A 13,069-nucleotide genomic window follows, 5' to 3' on the forward strand; every position below is an offset into this window, starting at 1 on the left:
TGCACAAAAATAAAATGGCTATTTCAAACATTGCTTAATGTGACACTGTATGAGAGACACTATGAGCCGGAAGATAGAGATATAAAGATAGAAGCGCTTATGTTATACATGGATCTGATCTGATCTCGTCTTGCTCAGCAAATTCGGGATTTGCCCGGCCACCCTGACCCAAATCCACAGTCGTAATCTCCCATCATTCAAGAGCTGGAAGGAAAGGTTGTGAAAGATGAGTCACATTACTGCACTTTAATTATAGGCTCCATATTTCCTGGAACTCATTAAATGAGCTTGATCTGTCCGAACACAAAAGTTTTGATAACTAAAGGGTGTTAAGTTACCAGTACTGACTATTACAATGTGGCACGTAAGTGGATCTAACGGCTAATTTAAGATCAGGGCTTTTAAATAATTGACAAGACAAGACCTCCACAATAGAGAAGTGCTAAATGACTAAGCAGAAAGGCAGGTTAAAGCACTTGAAAATCTGTTTTTATCGTCTATTTTTCTCTGAATTCCACTTATAGACCATTTCACAAGATGTAAACAACACTGGTCCAGAAGCATTTCCTGTTTCAGTTTGTAACTGTTTTCTTTATTTCACATGTAAAGAAAACATCTTAAAGATGTTTGTTTAACTTTTTGATTCAGTTTTAAATGTTCTGTTGGTTGTATTTTATCCCAGCTTTTAAAAAACTGGAACAGGAAGTGCTTCTGGACCAGTGTTGTTTACATCTTGTGAAATGGTCTATAAAGTTAGTTAAAGGATTAGTTCACTTTTGAAAAAACTTTTGCTGATAATTTACTCACCCCCATGTCATCCAAGATGTCCATGTCTTTCTTTCCTCGGTCGAAAAGAAATTGAGGTTTTTGATGAAAACATTCCAGGATTTTTCTCCATATAATGGACTTCAATGGGAACCGGATGGTTCAAGTATCAAAAGACGGTTAATAACTGTTTCAGATGCAGCTTCAAATGTCTTTAAACGATATCAGACGATGAATAAGGGTCTTACCATGCGAACCGATCGGTTATTTCAAAAATGTAACTTTTATAAGGACAAATGCTAGCCTTGCTATATTCTGTGAGGCGCGTTTGCAACGTCACGTATTACGTAATTACGTTCAAAAGGTCACGGGCGACATAGCCGAAAGTACAGAGTTAGTGTTTACAAGTTGAATGCATAGGTTGAACGTGCAAACTAACTCAAACACCGTTTACAAAAAAAGAAATTAAAAGGAAAAAAAAACGATGTCGGACGATTTTGATTCTGTACTTCCGGCTACGTCGCCCGTGACCTTTTGAACGTAATTACGTATTACGTGACGTTACAAACGCGCCTCAGAGAATATAGCAAGGCTAGCATTTGTCCTTATAAAAGTTAAATTTTTGGAATAAGTTTTGAAATAACCGATCGTTTCGCATGATAAGACCCTTATTCATCGTCTGGTGTCGTTTAAAGACATTTGAAGCTGCATCTGAAACAGTTATTAACTGTCTTTTGGACCTTGAACCATCCGGTTCCCATTGAAGTCCATTATATGGAGAAAAATCCTGGAATGTTTTCATCAAAAACCTAAATTTCTTTTCGACTGAGGAAAGAAAGACATGGACATCTTGGATGACATGGGGGTGAGTAAATTATCAGCAAAAGTTTTTTCAAAAGTGAACTAATCCTTTAAGGCTTATTATAACAAGATATTTTTTTTATCATAATTTTCCACAAAACAAATTACCTTGACTTTTAAAAAATATGATTCATTTCCATAATTTTCCAGGCAGGAATTTATTTTCCCTAACTGTGGGAACCCTGCACATTAGATCGGCATACAGTGCAAAGGGGCAAAATATCCTGTTTTTCATGATGTGCCTCCTTTAAATAAGAGTATCTCCTGATCTGAGAAGAGAGCGAGTTCCTGCTGATGCAGCTGGGAAAGCTGAAGAGGACTAAAGCAACACCCATTCATTTATATCCACCTCATGGCCTTCTAATGAACGGCTTTGGCTGTTTCAGTAATTCTAGTGAAAACAAACATAGCATTAGCACCACACAATGCCATTCTAGAGAACTGTCATCAAGTGTGCTTCTGTAGAACAAACTCAATGTGGCCTATCCAGAAAAAGGTTTTACAGGGATAAAGTCAGATTATAAAAATGTGCATGTACAGTATATACGGGAAAGTCATTTATCATATTGAGCCTGCACAACAAGCTAGTAACTCGCTACCCCGTTAACGTACCATCAGTGCCTGCGGTCTTCATTTATAATGATATTCGACTTCGCCAGTTGGAGATCACTAAAATTAACATTAAAGATAGATGAGATAGTACCTGATAGTATAGTTAGAGAGTTAGATACTTAAATCTCGGATCAAACATAAAATTCTCCTCCTGACGTACAAAGCTCTCCATGGTAGGGATGCACCGAATATTCGGCCACCGAAAATTTTCGGCCGAAAATGGCCCAAAAGTGCATTTTCGGTTTTCGGCCGAAAGACTTTTATCACCGAAACAATACGGCCGAAATGTTGTGATGACGCAAACAGAAACCGCGACCTGCACGTGCTTGTCTGAAGCAACATGTTTGCGGTGCGGACGTATTTCAGTGAATCTGAACCCGCGAGGAGACGGAAGCCTTGTTTATCCACCTATATCTGCTCTAAACAATGCGCGCCGCCATGACAACGACTCCGGATGCGAGCGGGTCAAGTATAAACTGTGGAGACTCGCGCTGCGGAGGTAGGCGAAAGTATGCGCGAGTCTCCTCAGACAGCGCGCACACCGCTCCAAACGGTCGAGGCGTTTATACTGGACCCGCTCTCCGTCGTACTATTCCTTGAAACGACAGGGGACGACTCAAGTAACTGTCCTCTAACCATTAGGAATCGGTGAGAAGAAGAATAATCATGTAAAACCCAGTAAACTCTGAGATTATTACTTGTTTGACATTACAAAAAAAATAAATATGGGAACATATATGTATAGAACTAAATTAATGCTCTCTTAAATATTTTCTACATTCACTAAACATGTTTCGTTAAGTTTCATGTACATTTGTATTAATCATGGACCTTTGTTCATTTAAAAAGGCTTTTTATGCTATTGTATGCTAAATTTTTAAAATGTAAGAAACTAATTTAGACGTGCAAAGGGTGCTGGTGTGATGAGAAGAAGTTCGCACTCGGCTTTGTTTTTATGAGAGAACATTTAATTTTAAAACCTTTCTGCAGGCCATTAGATTATTATTTAATGTACACATGAGTGGGATCAAAAACATTTTACTTTGAATTTTATTTTATACTGTGCATTGTGCTAAATAAATATTTGCATAATTTGTAATTGATTTATTCTTTGAAAATTTTATATTAATTTATGCAATTGCAATGCCTTGATTTTAGTAACGTTTGTACACAGTCATAGCCATAAATGCAATGATACTGATAATTGGCATAATTTCTTTCGGTGTTTCGGTTTTCGGTTTTCGGCCTTGGTTTCCTCTTTTTCGGTTTTCGGTTTCGGCCAAGAATTTTCATTTTGGTGCATCCCTACTCCATGGACTTGCTAAGTCCAGGCTCCGGTGTGGTGAAGAGATGGGTCCCCCTGAAGAGATGGGTCCCACCTTAGGACCAGTAGTATGCCTGATCTAAATATGAAGAGTTCAGATGCAAAAGCCTCTAAGTGCCATTTGAAATTTTCTTCTAGAATGATCATTTTTATCAAGCTTGTATATTTAAGTTCAGTAATTTCACTTAAATTACAATTAATAGGTAATCTTCATTGCAATTTAAGTGAAATTACTGAGCTTAAATATACAAGCTTGATAAAAAATTATCATTCTAGAAGAAAATTTCAAATGGCACTTAGAGGCTTTTGCATCTGAACTCTTCATATGTTCTCGTGATAACTTGATAAAAGCAGTTTGTTGCCGTCAAGTAATACGTTTATTTGTTTAGCGCTTTTCAAGTAAAACCTTTATTTGTTTAGCGCTTTTCATAGTAGGTTGCGTCAACAGCAGAGGAGAAAGTCCGCGAAATTTTACAAATATTACTGTTATTGTGTCATGAAATGTAATGTTAAGAGTTTTTAAGTCGAGAATGTAGTTGTTTAAAGCTCAAATCTGTGGTTTATTTATAAAGATAGCGCCTTTTTAAAACATTGTTCTGATTTAGATTTGTTCTGTTGTAAGCTAGCCTGCTGACTTATTGACTGAATCTTTTAACTTGTTTTATTTCTTGACTTGTATGAGCTTATTTGACCTTTTAGGCTACTTATACTTTAATAATGTCTATTATTGATCAATAAAACTGAAATTGAACAAAAAGTGACAGGATTGTGTCATATTATTTCATGTACCTTATATAAGAATTTTTTAATATGATATCACCAACATGTCATGTATTCTTCATATGGGATGGGGAGAATTTCAGAGTATGTTGTCTTGAAAGAAATCAAGCATCACTGGCAAAGGCTCAAATGAAAACAATAAAGGCTGTTGTTGATAATATAAGTTAAAAAAAGGTTTTTGTTCTGTGCTTAGCCTATATGATGTACTGCAATATTAAATATATAATACTTCAATTTGTATATAATATAATGTACTGTGCTCCTTTGTACATTTAAATCAGGAACTGGAAACTCTGTCCCTTTTTTAGGTCTCCTTTTGAGGTGGAGAGTTTTCTTCCAAACTTATTCAAGCACACCTACATTTAAAAAAAAAAATGTTTTAACAAAGGTGGGTTTGAGGTTGGAGCTAAATCTGCAGGACAGTGGACGCTGAGGATGTCAAAGTAACCCATCACCCAACCCGACTCTCCTTTAACCCTTGTGCTGCATTAGATTTTTAACACCGTTGAGTGCATTAAGGAGCAAAAATGGCCACATATTAAACATTGCCTAAAATATTATATATTATTATTATTTTCCACTTTTACCAAGTTAAATCTTTTAACCAGCATCAGTCCTCATCATAACTACCAAAATGTATTCAATTTCAGGATTTTAACCCTTTAATTACCAGTTTTGTTTGCGAAACCATCGATTTGTATAAGAGGAAAAAACACAAAAATTCAATTATTTTCAATAAACTAAATGCAAAGAGAAAACTTTAGATTTGGATTATCACAGTCCCACTTTGCAAAAAATCCCACTTAGCGCGTTAGAGACCAAAAATGGCCACCTATTAAACATTGCCTATTGCCTAAAATAAGGTGCATTTCCACCCATAGGGAATAAATATGTAGTGACGTCATCTGGTGGAATACACTACTATATAATGCAAATATAATGCTTTTGCTTCAAAATGAAAGGATGTTTGTGCAAAAATCATGTTTCATGTATTACTGACAGCCTCAGATTTAAACAATGTTTTAATGGGTTTCAATGGGCCATTTTTGGTCTTTATGGTGCTGAGTGTTACTATTTGATCTACACAGTGTGTGTTATACATATTTTGCAAAATGGGATCACATTTTTTACATGTATCCAAAAAGTCACAATTTTGCCAAATTTCATACCATTTGCATTAAAACAGCCAAAATGGTCAAAGAAATTAAACTGCAAAAGACCGAAAATGTCCCTAATGCAGCATAAGGGTTAAAGCAACTTAATTTTAATTGTTTGTGTTTATTTGTTTTTTTAGGACTGAAGAATGGGATGTCACCACTTCTTTTTCTGTCTGTTGAGAAAAAGCAACACCAGTGACTGATCACATCTTTTTTTCATCAGTTAGGGTACAACTGAACAGAAACTGTTTAGAAAAATAAGAACATGATACATGATAGAGACATGTACAGGAAAGAGCAAGACAATTATAATAATCATTAATAATATAAATAGCAAATCTGTTTTCTGTATCATAGTTAGGATGGGATTCTGTGGCACTCATTTGTGTGGTTTCAGCAGTGGTGAATAGATGTAAATGTATTTCGATGATCCATTGTTTTTAATCTTTTTGTACATAGTTTATGCTATTTTATCAACTTAACGCTGTATCCTCCAATAAAGTGTTGTGTATTAAAGTATTGTAAACATGGTGTGAACGTGGTGTTCAGTTCTACAATGAATAAAATATTTTAGGCTCATACGAGTTTATTTCCTATAATAGACGAAAAAATCCTAGTAGCCTATATCTACTGCATTAAAAATGGAAGCATGCACATTACTGATGTCAGAAATGTAAGACACAAGAAGAGGGGGCGAAGATTAAATTTTGGCAAAAAAATTATCAAAGTTTGTTTTTCGTGATGGACAGATATGCTGCACTTCCACAGAGGGACATAACACCTTTATGCCCAACTTCCTGAACTTCAGCCAGCTCCTTGTTTCCTGTCTGCCATTATTGGTCAAATTGATTAATTCAGGTGTGCTTGACCTCAGTAGTCATGGCAACAATAATCAGACACACCTGAATTAATCAATTTGGCCAATAATGGCAGACAGGAAACAAGGAGCTGGCTGAAGTTCAGGAAGTAGTGCAGCTGGGCATAAAGCACTTTCTCTTGCTGTGTTTACTAAATAATGTTGGACACAATTTTCAGACAGTTATGTAAAAGTGGAAAAAACGTTTTTTTTTTTAATCTATTTTAAACCATACAAGTCCGACAAAACTGAAGAGATTTCGCTGTCTGTCCTAACACACCACACAGAGACAGATGCGCACAACCGTGGATATTCCACTGTCCATTTAGTACAATGGAATATGTGCTACGTGGGATGTCCATAGCTCAGGTCAGGAGAGGTCAGGAGAGCCAGGACTTGCACTCAGGTCTAAGTCTCATTGCCCTCATCAGAATCAGACATTAAGTTTGAGGTAAGTTTAACTGAAGCTTGTGTTTATTAAGATAAATGATTACCCGGCGTTCATGCAATAGGCTGCAATTGGACACAATTCCGCCTGCAATGTATTGAATGGGGATTTGGGTAGTGTATTTTTTTAACATTTTAATTCAAGTTCCTGTCATGACAAAAACTATTTTACTGCACTCAGGGGGGCCCCCTGAGTCTGTGGCACCAAGCGCCGTCCCAAAATTCCACCGTCCGCGAACCCACTATTTTTATTAAGGCATAAATGCTATATGGGATCTCAATATCTCAGCTCTGGAAGGGTCTAGAGCCTCAATTTTTGCACTCAGGTCTAAGTCCCATGACCCTCTATCAGAATCCAGAGTTTCAAGAAGATCAGAGAAACTCAAAATTTCGACCCAAAAAAAAAAAAAAAAAAAAAAAAAACGACAGGGGTACCCCTGTCAACTTTTTCGGTTCAAGAAAATAAGTTTCTCTGATCTTCTTGAAACTCTGGATTCTGATAGATGGGCCATGATACTTAGACCCGAGTGCAAAAATGGAGGCTCTAGACCCTTCCAGAGCTGAGATATTGAGATCCTACGTGGCATTCCATTGTGGGTTCGTGGACAGTGGAATTTTGGGACGGCACTTGGTGCCACGGACCCCGGGGGGCCTGCTGATTGCAGTAAAATAGTTTTTATCATGACAGGAACTTGAATTAAAATGTCCAAAAAATACACTACCCAAATCCCCATTCAATAAATTGCAGGCGGAATTGTGTCCAATTGCAGCCTATTGCATGAACGGCGGGTTATCAGTGTCGCGCAGCGATCAATAGAACCGTTGGGTGAATCGGTCATAGCCGTGTTTTATCGTGAATAAAGCACAGCTCTTGACCAATCAGAATCAAGGATTAGAACTTACCGTTTTATAATAAAAAAAAAAATCCAGTCACCATCCACATTTTTCTGTCGCCATCCACAATAATTGGCTCATCACGAATGGGGGTTAGGAAACGCTTAGAAAGTGGCTAGGGCCCTCAAACTCTGGGGCCTGACTCAAGGTCCCTAGACGACGGAACTCGCCAAGTTTCGGGGTCCTGTGACCTTCCGTGTCCTTATGGCAGCTCGTTTCGTTAGTTTGACCTTTTTGACCCCTTTTTAAAATGTGCTTTTTTTCAGCCTTTTTCGACCTTTCGACCATTGAACGAGGTCCCAGGGCCACCAAACTTTCCCACCCGCACCAGGGGTCCGTGGCGAGATGAAAAATGTCGCCCCCCCCCCCCCCCCCCCCCCCCCCTTGTCGCATAGGCCATTGCGAAGCGGTGTCCACGAAACCACTATGGGAAATACAGTCATTTAATTGGCGAGTGGGATTTTGACAGAAAGGTCCCAGGGGCCCCAAATTCAGCAAGCTGACCCTTGGGCCCTACCCAAGCGACATACCGAAAGCGCTGGGCTCTATGGCTAAGACAACACATTTTCACCCTTTAACCCTAATCTCAGCCCTACAGTCTCTTTGACTCAAGTACCCTAAGAGTCTTTTGAGTGAAAGTCGGTTAAAAGTGGCACACTTGCTACAGGAAGGTTCTAGGTTTTCACCCTTCGGGGCCGTGCATCGGGGACCCATGGAGGGTCCAAATCTCAATGTACCATGACCCTGCGTCTGTGTACGGGGCCGTAACACGGGCCACTTATCGGCATAGCGATTTTGGGAACAAGTTTCCCTTTTTCGACCTTTCGACCACTGAACGAGGCCCCAGGGCCACCAAACGTTTCCGCCCGCACCAGGGGGCCATGGCGAGATGGAAAACGGCGCCCCCTAGTTGATCGGCCATTTCGAAGAGGTGCCCGCGAAACCACTATGGAAAAATACATTAATTTAATGGGCGAGTAGGATTTTTACAGAAATGTCCCAGGGGCTCCAAATTCAGCCAGCTGACCATTGGGCCCTCCCCAAGCGACATACTGAAAGCGCCAGGCTCTTGAGCGAAGTCAGCCTCTAACCCTAACCCTTACGCTAACCCTAACTCACGGCCCCTTCTTTGACCTTGCGACCCCTGAACGAGGTCCTAGGGCCACCAAACTTTTCTTCCCGCACCAAAGGAGCCCACTGAGTCTTTATAAATGCGTTTCATAAAAATATTTCGTAAGCCAAAGCTTAAAAGCCACCGTGTCCGTGGTTTTGCGGACACTGCTTTTTTATGCAAATTAGACACCGAAGCGGCCCCGGGGCTCGTCCCGAGCGACATACCGAAAGCACCGGCCTCTAGAGCCAAGGCAAATGTTTTTTAGCCTCTGTGCAAAATTTCTCGCTCAAGGATGTTTCAGTCCCACCCTGAAAGAGCCTTTCAGGCTCTTAAATGATTTGATGAAGGGGGAGGGGCGATTTTTAGCAAAGGCCCTAGAGTTCCATGATTCGGGGCCCTGCGTCAGGGGCCCCTAGAGAGTTGGAATCTGATATCCCAAGTTACCACGACCATGCGTCTGCATACAGGGGCTGTCCCACGGGCCATTAAAAAGGCATAGCGGTTTCGCGGATGGGCCTTTTTCGGCCTTTCGGCCCCTGAACGAGGTCCCAGGGCCACCGAACTTTTCAAACAAAAAAAATCCTTGTAGCCTATATCTACTGCATTAAAAATGGACGCATACACAATAAAAAAGTTTGTTGTCCATGATGAAGTGTGCCAGTGTTTCCCAACCCTGTTCCTGGCGGCACACCAACACTTCGCGTATTCTTTGTCTCCCTTATCAAACACACCTGATTCAACTCATCAGCTCATAATCAGATGGGTTAATGAGTTGATGAGTTGAATCAGGTGTGTTTGATTGAGGAGACAAAGAATACGCGCAGTGTTGGTGTGCCGCCAGGAACAGGGTTGGGAAACACTGAGGTAAGCACTTCATCATGGACAATATTCTGCTCTTCCACAGGGGTCCAGTAACACCCCTGGTTAGGATACAATTGACAGGATACGTTCTCTTGCTGTGTTTACTAAATAATGTTGGAAATGTGTTACAGCATAAACTTGTGTGTTTTTCAGAGTTCCTCAGCCTCCACGTCTCATGACCTGACTGCATCATCGAGGCCTCAAGAAAAAAAATGGACTGCACATACAATATGAATCAATTACAGATTTAACTTTATATACAGCAAAAGACACTGCATCTATTTGAGTCTAATTGGTTCATCCAGGATGGACCTAAAAAAAAAACACTGTCTCTCAAAATATTTAACCTTACAGTTCATTTAACATTGTTAACACAGCTATGAAGATATTTTCATTCGATCTTCACACTGTATAGCCAGAAGGATTATCACAAAAGTATTTGGGAAATGAAACTTTCCTACAGTCTGTTTAAAGCTGTTCTGCATTGTTGTGTATTTTAAAAAGCTCCATAAATGTCCATGTAAATGTTCATTTTGCTTGTAGTTCTGTGTTAATAAAAATATAATCCATTACATCTCATAATTCAATTGAAATCATTTAGTATTGTATTGTGTAATTTAATCAGATGTCATTTTTATAGCCTGTAAGTTTTGGTTCACTAATTTTATTGCATTGAATGCTATTGTATTGTATGATGTTCTGTTTTAAGAAATAATTATGACAAATCATATGAATTAGAACACAAAATGACATGAATGTAATTTTAAAAAATGTTAAATAACAAATAACTTAACGTTGCAAAACATACCTGAAAATGCTATTTCTTTCATTAATCAGGATAAAAAATAAAATTATGATATGAATAAAGTTTGATAATGATTACATTATACTACTTGTGATTCAGTAATTTTTATTACACTGTCCTGTAATCAAGGCTAGACAAACAATTCATATTATCAACATCGCACTGATTATTAAGACAAAAACAGTGACAATTATAATTGCATTTCGAATACGGTAAGGCAGTATAAGCAGAGAATGTCTAATTGAAGAGAATTGGCACTGGCTGGTTACTTCCGGGTTCTGGACTGGCTGCAGTAACACGCCTCTGTCCATGCGGGGGCGCTCGCGGTCGAGTGCAGAATGAATGGGAGTCAATGGGGTTTCACCCCCAGAAATCCACTTTTCTCAGGATGTAATTTTTTGTCAAGTAATTTGAAAGTTGCATTCAAAAGGGAGGGATAAGAAAATACACTCAGCTGAAAATTGCATTTTTAAGTTCTAAAAAATCCTTTAAAAATGCTGAAAATTGCATTTTTCAGCTGAAAATTGCATTCAGCTGAAAATTGCATTTTTAAGTTCTAAAAATCCTTTAAAAATGTGTTGACGTCACACAATAGCAGAATGCTAGCGTGTTCCGGCCAACAACACCCTAACCTGTAAGAAATCAAAAGGACATAAGTACTCGTTCATTCGACTTCTGGCCTATAATCTATATTGAACTTGCGGAATCAACAATAAAATCTATGTTAATTTAACGACAAGCAGGAGAAAGAGACACATTTAGCCGTTTAGCCCCATAGACTCCCATTCATTCTGCTCTCGCCCGCGATCACCTCCAGTGGAATTCTAATGGAACTGCAACCAGGATGATACACAACGGGGCTAATAGGAAGTGCCAGGGTCTGGTATAAGCTGCGGTAAATCTCAGCTAGCACGAATCATCGGATAAATGCTGAGCTACTAAGCTAACTAAAAACACTAAGAACGAGAAATGTTTAAATGTACAATCTACAGCTTCGGTTATATACTAGTATATGAAACATATTAAAATACATGAATGACTCGTTATAACGTACTTCAAACGTCTCTTTTAATAAAGTGATTTGTAACCAGGCACTAAAGCGATTACCCATAAAACTAGCTTTGAACCAATCAGATCGCTTCCCAGATAGCAAACTGACATTGAATCAACGTGGAAACGACGTCTCTCATGACATTGAAACAACGTTGATTTTGCTCATCGAATTAACGTTGAACCAACGTCAGACGCGGCATTCTTCAAAGCTAAATGAAAATCGAAAATTGGTTTGCTTTCATAACGTTGAAACAATGCGTTGATTTCAAGTTGATTTTCCGTTAGTTTTGAAAGAATGACGCATCTGACGTTGGTTCAACGTTAATTCGATGAGCAAAACAATGTCAGATCAACGTTGTTTCGATGTCATATTTCCACGTTGATTCAATGTCAGTCTGCTATCTGGGTTGGGTCCTAAGGTGGGACTCATCTCTTCAGGGGGACTCATCTCTTCACTACACCTGACATTTGGTGATAGGGCTGAACGATTAATTGCATTTGCGATAAAATCGCGATATGATGAAACGCGATTTTGTAATCGCAAGAGCTGCGATTACACTGTCACGTGACACGCGGGAGCAGTCTGCAAGATCAAGCATCAACTTGCCACGCTACGCGGTCTGGCGTTCAGAAAAGAACAGTTTATTTTTAATGTATGTGATATTGTGTTATCTATTTTCTCCCCAACAATCCTGGATCGATTCAGAGAATTTCAGAATCGAGTCTGAGCTTAGTTTGTAAACACAGATGCGCGATGACGCTGCGCGTGCTTCTGAAACGAACCGTGTTCTGCTTCCTTGTATTCTCTCTCTCTCTCTCGATGGGGCGAGGGATGTAAGCAAAAGAGCGCAGATTTACGAGTTGATGAAACTAAAAAATATTGATGTTATGTTTTTGCAATAAACTCACAGCACAAAGGAAAATGAAGTCGAATGGATGAAAGAGTGGGAAGGAAATATTGTTTTGAGTCATAAGACTGCTTTGAGTGCTGGGGTGGCTGTGTTGTTTTCAAAGACTTGTCTACCAATATCATATGATGTCACAGAAGTAATACAAGGTAGATTAATTAAGATAATAGCAAAATTTGAAAATGTCACTTTGGAATTAATAAATGTCTATGCCCCTGTAAAATCAATAGAAAGAATGTTTCTTGAAACTTTATGTGAAAGTCTAAAGGAATGTAAGGTAGAAAATGTTTTAGTTGTGGGTAGAGATTTTAATTGTACAAGTAATGATTTAGATAGGAATCATATTGAGCCTCATATGGCTTCAAGGGGTAAATTACAAAATATCATTCAAACTTGTCAAATTTGTGATGTGTGGAGAATTTTTCATAGTAACGAAAGACAGTATACATGGGCTCATGTAAAAGAAAATTGCATCTCTTTAGCAAGATTGGATTCTTTCTTTTGTTTTAATCATCAGAAACAATGTTTTAAAGCTTGTGATATTTGTCCTGTTGGTTTCTCTGACCACTCAATGGTAGTAGCATGTGTTTTTATTAATTCAATCAAATATAAGAGTGCCTACTGGCATTTTA

General features: G+C 38.7%; 1 protein-coding gene across 1 annotated transcript in view; it reads right to left on the reverse strand.

Moving 5' to 3' along the window:
* Positions 1–13,069, reverse strand: part of slc9a8 (solute carrier family 9 member 8) — an 86,687-nt gene that overhangs the window by 25,401 nt on the left and 48,217 nt on the right. The gene's annotated exons all lie outside the window — the stretch shown is intronic.

Source organism: Pimephales promelas, chromosome 20 (assembly GCF_988280905.1).
Source record: "Pimephales promelas chromosome 20, fPimPro1.hap1.1, whole genome shotgun sequence".
In the NCBI taxonomy this organism is placed as follows: Eukaryota; Metazoa; Chordata; class Actinopteri; order Cypriniformes; family Leuciscidae; genus Pimephales; species Pimephales promelas.